Genomic DNA, 13,804 nt, shown 5'->3' with positions numbered 1-13,804 from the left:
GACATGGAGGGCGCTAGATAAGTGGGAAGAGAGGTGGTCCAAGAAAGGGACCGGCAGAAGAAGCATGATTGGTATGACACCAGGACAGCAGGGAATAGAAGCTTACCCTTTGCGTGAAGTTGCAAATGGGAACTATGTACATGTCCCTTGGAGTAGGGGAGATTTAGCTGCTTTTACCACTTCTTTCCCCAAGTTACGAGAGAACCCTGTGGAGTGGTACAAGCAAGTCGAGAGGTTTGTAAAAATCTCCAAGGTCCTATGGATAGATCTGAACACGTTGTTTGACATTGTAGTACCAGGCGATCTATGGACAGCATGCAAGGTTAGCGCTGAGTGGCCCACAACGGAGCCAGAGAGAGATGCCAAGACTAATGGGCCGTCCGAGATTGTGATGGCAAAATTCGAGAGAGTGATGACTTGGCTGAAAGAGAAGGTGCCAATGCAAGACATAGATTGGGTCAGAATAGACCGAACAAGACAGGAACCCAAAGAGACAGTTCATGAATATTACGAGAGATTGCTGAAGGCGTTTAAACAGTATAGCGGCTTGGATGTAATGGATCCAAAAGACATAGGGCAATTCGTGTCCAAGTTCGTCCTGGGACTGAGACCGGATATTAGTTTAATGATTCAGCAACACTCGATCTGTTGGCAAAGTAAACCCCTAGACGAAATACTGAGATATGCCAGGTACTGCTGTGATGAGATAGATTCCAAGGCTAAGAAACTAAAAGAAAAGTTGATGGTGGTACAGATGCAAGCAGCCGGGAAGGGGGGACCACAGCAACAGCAGCAAGGGACAGGTACAGGAGGAAAGAAGCAGTACAGTCAGAACAAGGGTAATGAGGAGAGTTCCACCTTTAGACCCAGAATAGACATCGCTACCTTGAAGAAAACGACTAGGTGCCACCAGTGTAACGAGCTGGGGCATTGGAAACGCGAGTGCCCCTACAATGTAGAGATAGGAGAGCAAGAGATAGAGGAGGAAGAGGTCCAGAGCGCACCTACAAGAGGGGTAACGCCATACCAAGGAAAGGTGCTCAAAGGGGGGGGGGCTCCTCCCCGAGCCCAGTTCCCGCAACCTCCTCGAGTAGGGAGTATGGGTAAGACCTATAGACAAATGCCCCTGTTTGTGGAAGGTGAAGAGTGCTATTATGTGGACCCATTAACCGGACAGAGAGTGGAAAGAGAAGACTGCACCCTTGGGGCAGCCTTGGAGGTAGATCAGAGGGGACCCTATGTCGAAGCAGAAGTAGCAGGGTGCCCTACGACATTTCTGGTGGACACAGGAGCCACTAGATCCACGATCAGATCAGCTGCAGTTCCAGACCTGCCCATGTCTGGAGAGACCATACAGGTGGTAGGGGTCGCAAACAGGAGAATAACCAGCCAATTGACAGAACCGGTGCAGGTGAAAATAGGGAAGTACAGCGATGAGCACCAATTTGTGGTTTGCGATTCAAGCCCTGTGTGTCTGCTAGGAAGAGACCTGTTGTGTAAATTGAATTGTACTATATACTGTACACCCCAGGGAGTGGAGGTATTGACTAATGATGATGATGCAGATTTCAAAGTTGCAAATTCAAGAATATGTGTGGAGCTGTACCCTACTTTGACAGTAGACGAGCTTCCCTGGGATTTGAGAGAGACAGTGGCATCAGAAGTATGGGATTTCACTGGGGAAGAGATTGGATTGGTCAAAGGGGTGGACCCAGTGAAAATTGTAGTGAAACCGCATGCTGAGTTCCCAAGAACACCCCAGTATAAATTGACTCCAGAAACGATTGCAGGCATAAAACCCGTGATCGAGTCCATGATTAAACAGGGAATACTGAAAGAAATCGTGGGTAGTCCATGTAACTCCCCGATTATGGGTCTGCAGAAACCAAATGGGAAATTTCGGATAGTGCAGGACCTTCGAAAGATTAATAACATAGTCGTTTCGTGTTGTCCAGTGGTACCGAATCCATCAGTGATACTGTTTCAGATTCCATTCCAAGCAGAATGGTTCACTGTGATCGATCTTTGTCAGGCTTTCTTTTCGATCCCTTTGGACGAAGATAGCCATTTTCTTTTCGCATTTAAGCTGGAAAATCGCGTCCTAACATGGTGTCGTATCCCTCAGGGGTATACAGAGAGTCCATCGATCTTTAACCAGCTTCTGAAGAAAAATCTTGAAAGTCTAGTGCTACCCCAGAAGTCAGTTCTGGTCCAGTACATAGACGACCTCCTTGTGGCGTCAGAAACAGAAGAAGCTTGCAGGGAAGACTCCATTGCTTTGTTAAATCACCTAGCTGCCAATGGGCATAAGGTGTCCCCGGGAAAATTGCAGTACTGCCTGACAGAAGTGCAGTACTTGGGACACAGAATTGAGAAAGGCAAACGAAAGGTGTCACCAGACAGGATAGAGGCGATCATGAAAATGAACGCGCCTAAGACACAGAGAGAGGTCAGGATGTTCCTAGGGATGGTGGGTTATTGCCGACAGTGGATCGTGAACTTTTCACTGAAAGCAAAGCCCTTGCAAAAACTGACGCACAAGGAGGTGAGTGATCCGGTACCATGGGACAAAGACTGTTTGATGGCGTTCCTACAGTTGAGAGAGGACCTGTGTCGTGCTCCGGCATTGGGAATGCCTGATTACAATAAACAATTTTTTCTTTACTGTTGTGAGAGAGAAGGTTGCGCGTTGTCTGTGTTGGTCCAAATCCATGGGAATGCCCGTAGACCAGTTGCTTATTTCTCGGCTACTTTAGACCCAGTAGCCGCAGCGTTGCCCGGATGTCTCAAATCCGTTGCTGCAACGGGTGTCAGCATTGAGAGATGTGAAAATATCGTCATGGGGCACCCGTTAGAGGTGTGCGTTCCACATTCTGTTGAACTATTGATGACCAGGACCAAAACACAGCATCTGACCAACAGTAGGCTCACGCGCTATGAGCAAGTTATTCTTGCTGCAGAGAATGTGACCCTCAAGAGATGCTCTGTTTTGAACCCTGCTACCTTAATGCCACTTCCAAATGATATTGATGATGATGATGAATATACAGACCATGACTGTCTCGATGTGACTGAACTATGCACCAAACCCAGACCCGACATCGTAGATGAGCCACTGACCGACCCAGACGAAGTTTTCTTTGTCGATGGCTCATGTGTAAGAGACGAAGTTGGGCAATTGAGAGCAGCTTATGCTGTTTGTACAATTGAAGGAGTTGTGGAAGCTGGGTGCCTGGAAGGAGTACACTCCGCTCAGGTAGCCGAGATTATCGCCCTGACACGTGCTTGCTTAGCAGGCAATCAAATTCGAGTCACCATATACACCGACAGCCAGTATGGGTATGGGGTAGTTCATGATTACGGGCAGTTATGGTCTCAAAGAGGGTTCATGACTTCTTCAGGCTCTCCCATTCGCAATGGAGAGTTTGTGCGCCTGTTGTTAGAAGCATTGCAATGTCCAGCAAGTATCGCAGTTGTAAAGTGCATCGCACATACCAGAAATGAGGACTTTGTTTCGAAAGGCAATAGATACGCAGATGAAGTTGCGCGGTATTGCGCGGAACAAGGTTACTCTTTCACAGAGGTGGATGTGGGTGGAATAAATGTAAGAACTGAATTAGCCATGATACTGGAAACTGTTGATACTTGGGATGAACTGTCAATCATGCAAGAAAATGCTCCTGATTCTGAAAAAGAAACATGGGAAAGGGCAGGATGTGTAATGGGTGAGACTCATTTTTGGGTCTCAGCAGACGGCAGAGCAGTGTTGCCCAATGAGATGGTGAGTCCAATGGCTAGACTCATACATGGTCCCGTACACTTAGGGAGAGATGCTATGCTGAGAGTGTTTAGACAGACTTGGTACAATCCTAAGTTTAGAATAGCAGCAGAAGCAGTGTGCCAGCGTTGTGTGACCTGCCAGCAGCTGAACGTAGGAAAAAGAACACCAGTTGCACTAAGTCACATAGGAAGGTCTGGAGGTCCATTCAACAGAATGCAGATAGATTTCATTGAAATGCCAAGATGCAACCGCCTCCGCTATGTCCTGGTGGTTGTTTGTGTGTTCTCCAGATGGGTTGAGGCATACCCTACACGTAGGTGCGACACCCTCACAGTGGCTAAGTTACTGCTTAGAGAACTTATCCCTCGTTTCGGGGTGCCGGCCTTTTTGGAATCAGATAGGGGAACACATTTTAACAGCGAGCTTGTGAAGATGATTTGTGTTGCACTAAATATTGACCAAAAGCTACATTGCAGTTACCGACCAGAAGCTTCAGGAATTGTGGAACAAATCAATGGCACGATCAAGTCCAGAATAGCGAAAGTGTGCTCCTCAACGACCCTGAGTTGGCCTGATGCCCTGCCATTAGTTCTCATGAGCCTTCGTAGTACCCCAGACAGAAGAACAGGGTTGTCACCACATGAGGTGTTAATGGGGAGAGCAATGAGGCTGCCATCTATTCCAGCTACTGCACTGTTAAATATCACAGATGATATGATCCTGGACTATTGTAAGGGGCTGTCTGACGCCATGCGTTCTGTGTCCCTTCAGGTGCAGGCTGCAGAGGTTCCAGCGTGCCAGGGCCCTTGCCATGACCTGTATCCTGGGGACTGGGTCCTGGTGAAGAAACATGTGAGAAGAAGCTGCTTGGATATTCGTTGGCGTGGGCCCTACCAGGTCATCCTGATCACAAGCACAGCTGTAAAGGTGGGAGGCCTGCCCAATTGGATCCACGCGTCACATACGAAAAGGGTTCCAGCACCTCTGGAAACAGCTCCTCTCTCGGATGGACGTCCAGCTGAGGACCAAGAAGCCATAGAGGGGGCTAGTCAAGCTGTAGAGGTGCCCGCGGAAGCAGGGAACGAGTCTGACCAAGCTGAGGACGGTCAGTACAACAGCGAAACTGAAGACGCTACAGAAGGAGAAAGTAGCTGGGAGTACGAGTCTGACCCTGACAGGTCTGAACGAGAGCGAGAACAGACCAGAAGGAGAAGGAGTAGAAGGGCACGTGGAGAAGCAATTTGGCCGCAAAGAAGGAGCTCTAGCCTGAGGTCAACTCCAGAAGCAACCCTTCCTCCGATATCAGAAGACTCAGACCCAGAAGAAGGTGCTCAGGGCGCTGAGGCACCGGACCGAAGAAGGTCAAGAAGAGTGCGTGTGCCTAACAGAAGATACTCCACACCTGAGTGGACATATCTGGCGACAAATGTCTGTGAAACCGGAGACAGGGAGGATCCGAGCGGTGGTGGTGTCCAGTTCTGAGCCCATTATCACCGTGGAAATACGACTGTTGGTACCCGGTGTCGAACAAGAAGGGTCACTAACATTCGTGCTCCCCAGACCTCCCCGCCTCAGCAAGTTAAAACATATGTTTCTTACAGAATTGCAATTCCCCGACTTTGGTACAACGATAACAGCACATGAAGAGCACACTCTTCGCTTGGAAATATTGAACTATGCTATTGAAGCTGCAACCACAAATCTGATAGTTGACTGTTAAAGGATTTTGTAAATAAAGCAAGCAGAAAAAGAAGATTACCTAGCGCCCAGGAAGCAGAGAATTTTAGGGAATCCCTTGAGTTGATGGAGAAGGGCTAGGGTTGTCTTTTTGAACTGTTAAAGGACTTTTTGCGAAAAAGGCTGTCAGCCTCCAGCTGTGTGGATTCTAAAAGACAAAAAGGATTTAAAAAAAGACTGTAAAGGAACGAGAGGAAAGGAACTTTTTGCAAAGATAAAGAGAGAGCTATAATATCTGACGAAATGGAGGCCGGCACCCCGAACCGCAGAGCTAAATGTATAATAGGTACACTAATAGTAGGAGTGATAATATTAATAGCTTTAGTGGTAACAATTTCTTATGTAAAGGGACAAGAAGAAGAGGTAAAGGTAACTGATGTGAGTTCTGTAGTAACGCTTACACCTATTGTTGATGGTGAGAAAAGGGAAAACACTCAAGAGAAAGCGTTATTGGCTGCAGAAGCCCGCAGGTTACATGTAGACGAGTCCCAAGGAGACTTTAGGTCAAATGCTTATGCTAAACTTTTATATGAATACGTGGATGCCATGGAGGTTAAGGATTGCTACGTCTGCATGCAGTTGCCTGCGTCTGTAGATGAAGGAATTCGCTATCATCACCTCCCTCTGACATATGGCATTACATGTAGCTTATTGCTTAGTATATTTTATGAGAGAGATAGTTTTGAATACTATTTCTCAAATTATGATTCAGTGTTGCCAGAAGTCCCAAATTATAAGCAGATGAACAAATGGGATTACTGGAAGAGTGAAGACAGATTGGCCAAGTTCTTCATTCCTTGGATTACCTTAGATACTTCACATGCCCGTAGAAATAACCTGACATGCAAGGTGTCAGAAGTCGAGAAAAAGTTCATAGGGCAGGTGGATGATCGTTACAGGAGACAAAAGATTTTGAAAAAATCAGGACAAGGGAAATTAGATTGGACCGAGGAAGAGAAGTCACATAAGAGAAAGGGTAGTAGTGGTCCAATAGCTTTAGATAAAGCGCAGAGAGGAAAGCTATGTCTTCACCGAGCCAAAACGTATTATGAAAATGTATACGTGGGTGAAGTTGACTGTGAACATGCTTTTAATTTAGAGTACTACACTAAGGATTTCCTGAAGGGAATGCAAGTGATTCCAAATGTGTATTTTGTATGTGGAAGAAATGCTTACGTGAGACTACCTGACAACTGGTATGGATCATGTTACTTGGCAATTGTCTTCCCCAAAATATATCATGCACAAGACTTAGTGATCATTGAGGGTCAGACATCATCGAGGGGAAGGAGAGATGTAGGTGATGCCGAAATGGTTGGAGATGTCTTTGGAGCTATGTTCCCTCTTTTGGGAATAATCCTTAATGATGTTAAAATTAGACGACTGGCAACAGTTGTCGACAGGTTGTCTGCCAGCACTGCTCAGTCCTTAATGCTGGTAGAAGGAGAGATGCAATCGATAAGGGCTATGGTTCTTCAAAATCGGCTTGCATTAGATGTCTTATTAGCAAAAGAGGGCGGAGTCTGTAAGGCTTTGAAGGTCCAGGAATGTTGCACTTACATTCCAGACCTTTCGAAGCCCCTTGAGAAGGTTATTAAGAACATAACTAATATACACAAGGAGATCGAAGACTTGAGTAGAGAAAATGTCTGGGAAAAGGTGGGCCACGGAATGAGTACAGTTGGAGGGTGGTTTTCCACCTTAGGCAAAAGCTTTATTTGGTATATCCTAAAGCCTATCATCATAATATTGATCTGTGGGATAATATTGTGGGGATTGGTGAGGGTATTCAAATGGTACAGAGCAAGAAGGTCAGAGAAGGCCCAAAGAGAACAGTTGCAGAGATTGGCTGCCATACAAGATAATCAGTACAGGAGCTTGAGAGCTCTGGAAGCGCAGAGAATGCCAGCAATAACGGCAGTTTAAATGTTAGTGATGACCCCGAGAGGTCATCAAAGGGGGGAACTGAGAGAGCGCAAACTGATTTAATTGTATGAGTACATCACACTTACCTGTAGTAAGCACAAATCATGAAGAGAAATGCCATGAGTGCTAATAGTATTTGCAAATATATTCTGAATGTATAGCTAATATAGAGATTTAAGTAGAAGTGGAACTAATACAGAAATGTGTGACATTATATGACTTTATTAGATGTGATTATTTTGAATCCATGTCGTGAAGCTGCTAAAACATAAGGTGGTATGTGGTTAAGAGCAGAACGTGGTAGGCCTCAGGGCCAGAGCTGGAGCTAAAAGGGAAGGTGTTTCTTTTCACGACACAGATTGTTTTAACGTTTTTGGTCATTGCATTAATGGGCCATGATTTATAGTAATGTTTACTGAATAATAGAATAAGAGTTTTAACATGCTTTAATTAAATGAAGAAGTTGAATGCTATAATCATAATGAGAAATATTGTAGGCCTGAAATGTTTTAGCATTGATTTACACGTACATGTCTGGGCTGAGAAATGTTGCAAGCCTTTTTAGAAGTCTATGAGAGTTGGGTTCTTGGCGGCAGATATCTGTCTGCAACAGGAAAGGGGGGATCCAATTATAAATGAATGAATAGAGGTCTGTTCAGTGGACGGCCCAGACATGGAGGAGGGTTCTGGAATGTTTAAGGGGTATCAGCGGGCCGGAGAAGAGTCTGAGAAGCAAGGTCAACTCTAACGTCTGAGGCCCAATACAAAGCATCATGGAAAAAGCCTGAAGTTGCACCACGTGAGAGGCGTTTCGCAAGGGGCGTCTCAAATGTTGTTGACTGTTTTGTATTAGGGACAGCACCCCTGGGTGGAGTTAGAGCAGAGACCTGAGGACCCTTTAGAGAGCGGATGGGTAGGCAGAGAGGGGTCATGACTGGAGAACTTTAGGTTTTCACCAAGAGACTTAGAGTGGGTGACTTCCCTTGGGGGTCATTCACTGCTGACACCTTTGTTAGGTTGGGATTTGGTTAAGTAGGGATACCATCTAGAACAGGGTAGGGACGCCTAACCTGTGTTTGTTTTCCTCCAATCTAAATGAAGGAGCGATATGCGTCTATGCTGATAGCTTTATTATTTTTAGAACTTGTGTTAGTGATTTCTGTTGCTCGTCTGAGGGCTTTTCGAGAGCACATGTATGTAATTGGACCTGTGTATCTCGTGAATCTCATTCTGAGATGTCTGTATTTGCAGCTCATTATATCTTTACAATAAACTTTTGAAACCTAGAAGTTGTCCGTGATCTTTGAGAGTAAAGTCCTTTATTGGGTGAACTAACTTGCAGATAGGTGTACTGTTTTCTTCCAAGACAGGCAACAAAGGTTCAGTCGACCAGATCGAGGTTTGGATCAATAGATATAAGGTATCGATCAAAATCTCGCCCTTTCAGTTACAACAGTGTAGAGGAAAATGCAATTTAGTTGATATGTTTTCCAAGCTCACTTTCAAGCAGTTCCCCGTGCCGTTTCGTTGTGCACTTCTGATTGCCCGGAACTTTGCTGAAATTCCAAGCATTTATGAGTTAAATTCATATAAATGTTGTGAAATTCAAACAAAATTACAAATATCCTGTAAAATTTCTTAAACAAGATATTGCATTAAAGTCGAATGTACCGCATACCTTACATTCAAAAGTCAAGCCTGATACCACCACGAGATTGGTCCCAGCAGAAATGTTCTCCCTGGTCTGTGTTAGAGCGGGAAATGCATGCATTATGAGGAATGCACATGACTGGTGTCTCGTGTGAATGTGGAATCACAAAACACACATCCAAAACAAAAGCAAGCCAAGCAATAACCTGGCAGAATATTAGCTCAAACTTTTTGTTGCCATCAGTTTCACAATTCTTTTAGGACATCTTCAGTTCATATCAGTTGCCAGGGGGTGAATACTTGTTAAAATAGCTTGACCCCGAAATTGGAAATCAAATATGAAAAACAAAAGTTTTGCCTGGATCTCTCCGAAAATATCAAGTCTCGCCGCATCTGGGAATGCCTCTACCCTCTGTTTAGTCACCGTTTCAGTTCTCAGTGAGAAGTTTCCCTTATAGGAGAGTCTAGTATTGGCCTTCATCAGGCACTGCAGGATGACCCTAGATTTTTATTTATTTTAATTATTTAATTTGTAAAGCGCCCGATTCACCCCAACTGGGTTATCTCCGCACTGTGACTGCCAGTGCCAACAAAGGGGAAGATAGATCAGAACAGCGAGGTTTTCAGCAGCTTTCTGAAAACCAGAAAGTTTGTGCATTGACGCAAATGGATAGGGAGTTGGTTCCATTAAAGTGGTGCAAGGTGGGTGAAAGCTTTACCAACCATGTGGGCTACTTTGAAACGCTGGAATGAAGGAGAACTTTGTGACCGGACCGAAGGGGGCTAGATGGTATATATCTGACCAACTTATCTGTCAGATAACTGGAGCCCATGTTGTTCAGGGATTTGTAAACCATGCAACAGATCTTTGAATTTCAGCAGATGGATGGGAGACTTTAGACGTCCTAGTTTTGCTTTCAAACTCGCTGGAGGCTGTCACATCACAAGGCAGGAGAAAGGATTCCTTACTCACTGCCTCCAGTTCCTCCCTAGCAATGATGGGCACAGAGCTGTTACTGGACCTGGGCTTGCCCTGGCAAAGACAAAATAGGATATTGAGACAAGGTCCTTTGGGGCCCTCTATTACTGTCCTTCACTGGGTGAAAATACTCAGGCAAATATGACGGAGTTGGGGTTTCTACATTTCATCACCTGGAGGCGGAGCTTGCGGCTTGGAGGTGGAGCTTCCGGCTCAGAGGTGGGGATTGCTCCACCTCGGGGCCGGAAGCTCTGCCTCCAAGCCGCAAGCTCCGCCTCCGGACCGGAAGCTCCGCCCCAAGCCGGAAGCTCCGCCTCTGGGCCGGAATTTACGGCCCAAGTTCGGACTTAAAGTTAGTAGTCTTAAATCTATTCTGTGAATACCGAAAGTAGTAAGTTCAGTCTGTGAATCCCGAAAGTAGTAAGTTCACTCTGTGAATCCCGAAAGTGGTAAGTGCATTCTGTGAATACCAAATAGTAGTAAGTTTAGAATTTAGTCTTAAGTTAATTCTGTGAATTGGGCCCAGAATTTCTAAATAAGCATGCACTGGCAAAGCCATTAGGTCTGGTCTTTTTTGGAAATACTTTTATTGATTTCTTTTTTGAAAACATATGCAACAGACTAAGGGCCCGATTACGAGTTAGGCGGTACGAGGACTGCCAGACTCGTGTGGGTGCTGCGGTGGTGCAGCGGGGTCGGTCTCTCCACCGCCCTATTATGAGTTGGGTGATAGAGCCCCGCCGGAGCCGGCAAGGAACAGCCGTTCCCTGGCGGTGTTGCAGTGGTGTAGGGCATCGCACAAGCATAGTAGGAGTTTCCTCTCTGCCAGGGTTTTAGTGACAGATTCCCCTCCACTAAATCCCTGACAGAGAGGAAAGAAAGGGGTCCTATAGTGCCTGCTATGCATTTGTACCCTGTGGATGCACACAGGGGGCACAACATGTGCCCGCCTGCGTGCATGCACACCAGTTTCGGCATGCGTTGATTTTTCAGTCCATGCCATGAAGGAACTGTTTTTGCCATTCCCATTGAGATACCTGTTTTTAAAGGCACCGCTATAGGAATGCCAAAAAAAGCACAGCAGACTGTAGGAAACTCCTAATTTGCTGGGCGGACTCACAACGGGTTCGGCGGTGCATCGGCAGGGCTGACTCGGCGCCGCACTGCCAAACTTGTAACCAGGCCCTAAGTGTAAAAGTAATACAAAGTAAAAATGTATCCATCTTAATGTGGCTTGCATGGTTAAAAAAAACGGAATAAACAAACAACATGAAATTAAAGTAATGACAGGTCTATCAGGCTCGGCACTAAAGAGGATGACTTTTTAGGAGGATGTGCAAATGTTGAAAAACAAATGCTGTCACTCACAGTGACAACAGCCGATGGTTGAAGACGGCTGACCCATGCTGTGGGTAGTTCGAGGAAAGAAGCAACATGTAAATGATTCTTGATCAGATGAACGAACAGGGCTGGCTAATAGTCCCTATATGTATAAGTACACGATTTTATTACTTTTTTTTAGGGGAAAACAGGCTGGAGAGAGGTAAAGATGTGTTTAGGACAGGTTTAAGGTAGCCTAATCAATACCGGCCCAAATATAGCAGTGCGTGCTGGAGCGCAAGACAAAGTATTGAAGCCACCTGTGGAACAGTTTGAATTGTTTTGTCCTGCTACTCGGTCCAAGCAAACGACTTCTGCATCCATGAGGCCTGCTACCTACTGCCATCTGTGGTATTGGGCCTCAGGTCCACATTATGGAAATGATGGACGCAGACGCCAGGCAATGCAGTGTAATAACTAGCCACGAGCACATGCATCCGGGCCCTTTTATTGGCGGGGCCACGTCACTCGTGACACCCGTGATGGATGGGCGTGGGGGTGCGAATGTGTCCAGCCCTCGAGGGAGTGGCTTGGGATACAACTTCCTGCTGAACACTAGAACGTGACACTACACCATCTAGCAAACAGGCAGCTTCAGCTTTCTCCTCATCACGCCTCCCACAAGTTCTTGACCATCACGCCCTGCATCAGCAGTTTCCAATCTTCCAAGACAGAAATAGAAACCTCAGTTAGGAAATACCTCTATACCACTTTCTGCTTTGCATATTTTTCCATATGACCAAATAAATACCCAGGGCTTTAAGTGGACCGAGTCTCATGAGTGCTGAGCACTGGCAGTTTTTTAAAGGGAACCTCGAAACGGGTCTCTATCGGGCTCTGTATTGTGCCCTGGCACAGGCGGACCGTTTTTTCCGGACTGCAGTGACAGCAGGCACATCGATGTGCACTGCTTACTTCTCACTAGTATGCACATGCTTACACTGCTCACTTCTTACTAGTGGAGAAGTTACGGCAAGGTGAATGTTGTAGGGGAAGGGAAATCCTTTACAGAGAGTCATTTTCTCTCTGGATTTCCCTTCTCTTTTTGAAACTCAGGAGCAGCAACATTGTCGTGATGTCATCAGGGTTTTAAGTGGAAGCTTTTTCAATATTAAATACAAGCCATACTTGCTGATTTTTTATCTTATACAAATAACAACCATTGACAAAGCCAATAGTCCTGACTTGTTGTAGGGTATGATTTTACTTGTTGTATCATATATCTGGATGCAATGCCAGAAACAGCCAAATGCAAGTCGGGTGGATCAGATTTTTAGCTTACGTATTTTTAAGCACCGCCCTTAATTACATTGACCACGCCCCTTTGAGAGACCCCCCAGTTTTTTCATTCCACTTAAAGCCCTGCGAATACCGAAGATTTAGACTCCTCATGCTAGAAGCAAAGATGGAGCTGGCTTCTTCATTGAGGGTCTTGCATTACTTCCGGTTGCTAGATCCATGACAGGAAGTGGCACCTGCTGGACTGTACGTGCCTGAGGTGACAGGTGCAGCTACATCCTGCCCCATCTTCCCTCACACCTGTAGCACGAGAGACTGCCGCAAGCCGAGCAGCTTGGCAGCAGGGGAGAGAGCTTCCAGTGGTAGGACTGCTCTAATATGCACCATTCATCTTGCTTCCGGTCGGATCCTTCCGGCTGCGTTCTGAGTGCGTCGCAGATGTGAGATCAGATAACAAGCCATTGAGGTGAATGCTGTCAGCATGGCGCACAGCCTTGTCAAACAAGGGTTCTACACACCTCTGACCTGTCTTCCCGGGAACAAAAAGTCAGTCTGCAAAATATGGAGCTCCAAGAAGCAGAAAGAGGACATGACATGCATCAGAGCTGTCGGACACACTCAGCTTGCCCAGAATAACTCCCCCTCAGGTTCTTTGCCGAGTGCTTCCTTTTGAAGAAAATGGTCCTTGATCACTGTTTCTACTCCCTGACAGCCCTTATCTGTAAACAGGGGACGATGGTGACAGCAGGTGGAGACACCAATCATCTTTTTCCATTAAAGCAATTCCCAGGGTGCCAGATGGAACTGCTATAAAATTCTCAGTGAGCCATGCGGAAAGCACTGTAAGGTGCTATCTTCCCTAAACAAGCCTAATAGGGAGAAGGAACCAAAACTAGAAACATTTCATAACTTATATTTGTTTATATGGATATGGGACAGGCTTAAGGTTCAGGAAAGCTCAGTTACAGCTGGAGTGGATGTATATTTAGAGGGATAGGGTCTGCAAATCCTAGCTGGGGTAAACAACCTTTACAACGCAACTTTTACCACGCAGTGCCTTTACAACGCAACTTTTACAACGCATTGCGCTGGGGGGCGCTCTAGGATAGGGA

Source organism: Lissotriton helveticus, chromosome 7 (assembly GCF_964261635.1).
Source record: "Lissotriton helveticus chromosome 7, aLisHel1.1, whole genome shotgun sequence".
Lineage (NCBI taxonomy): Eukaryota > Metazoa > Chordata > Amphibia > Caudata > Salamandridae > Lissotriton > Lissotriton helveticus.
Note: the sequence above shows the minus strand (reverse complement) of the source record.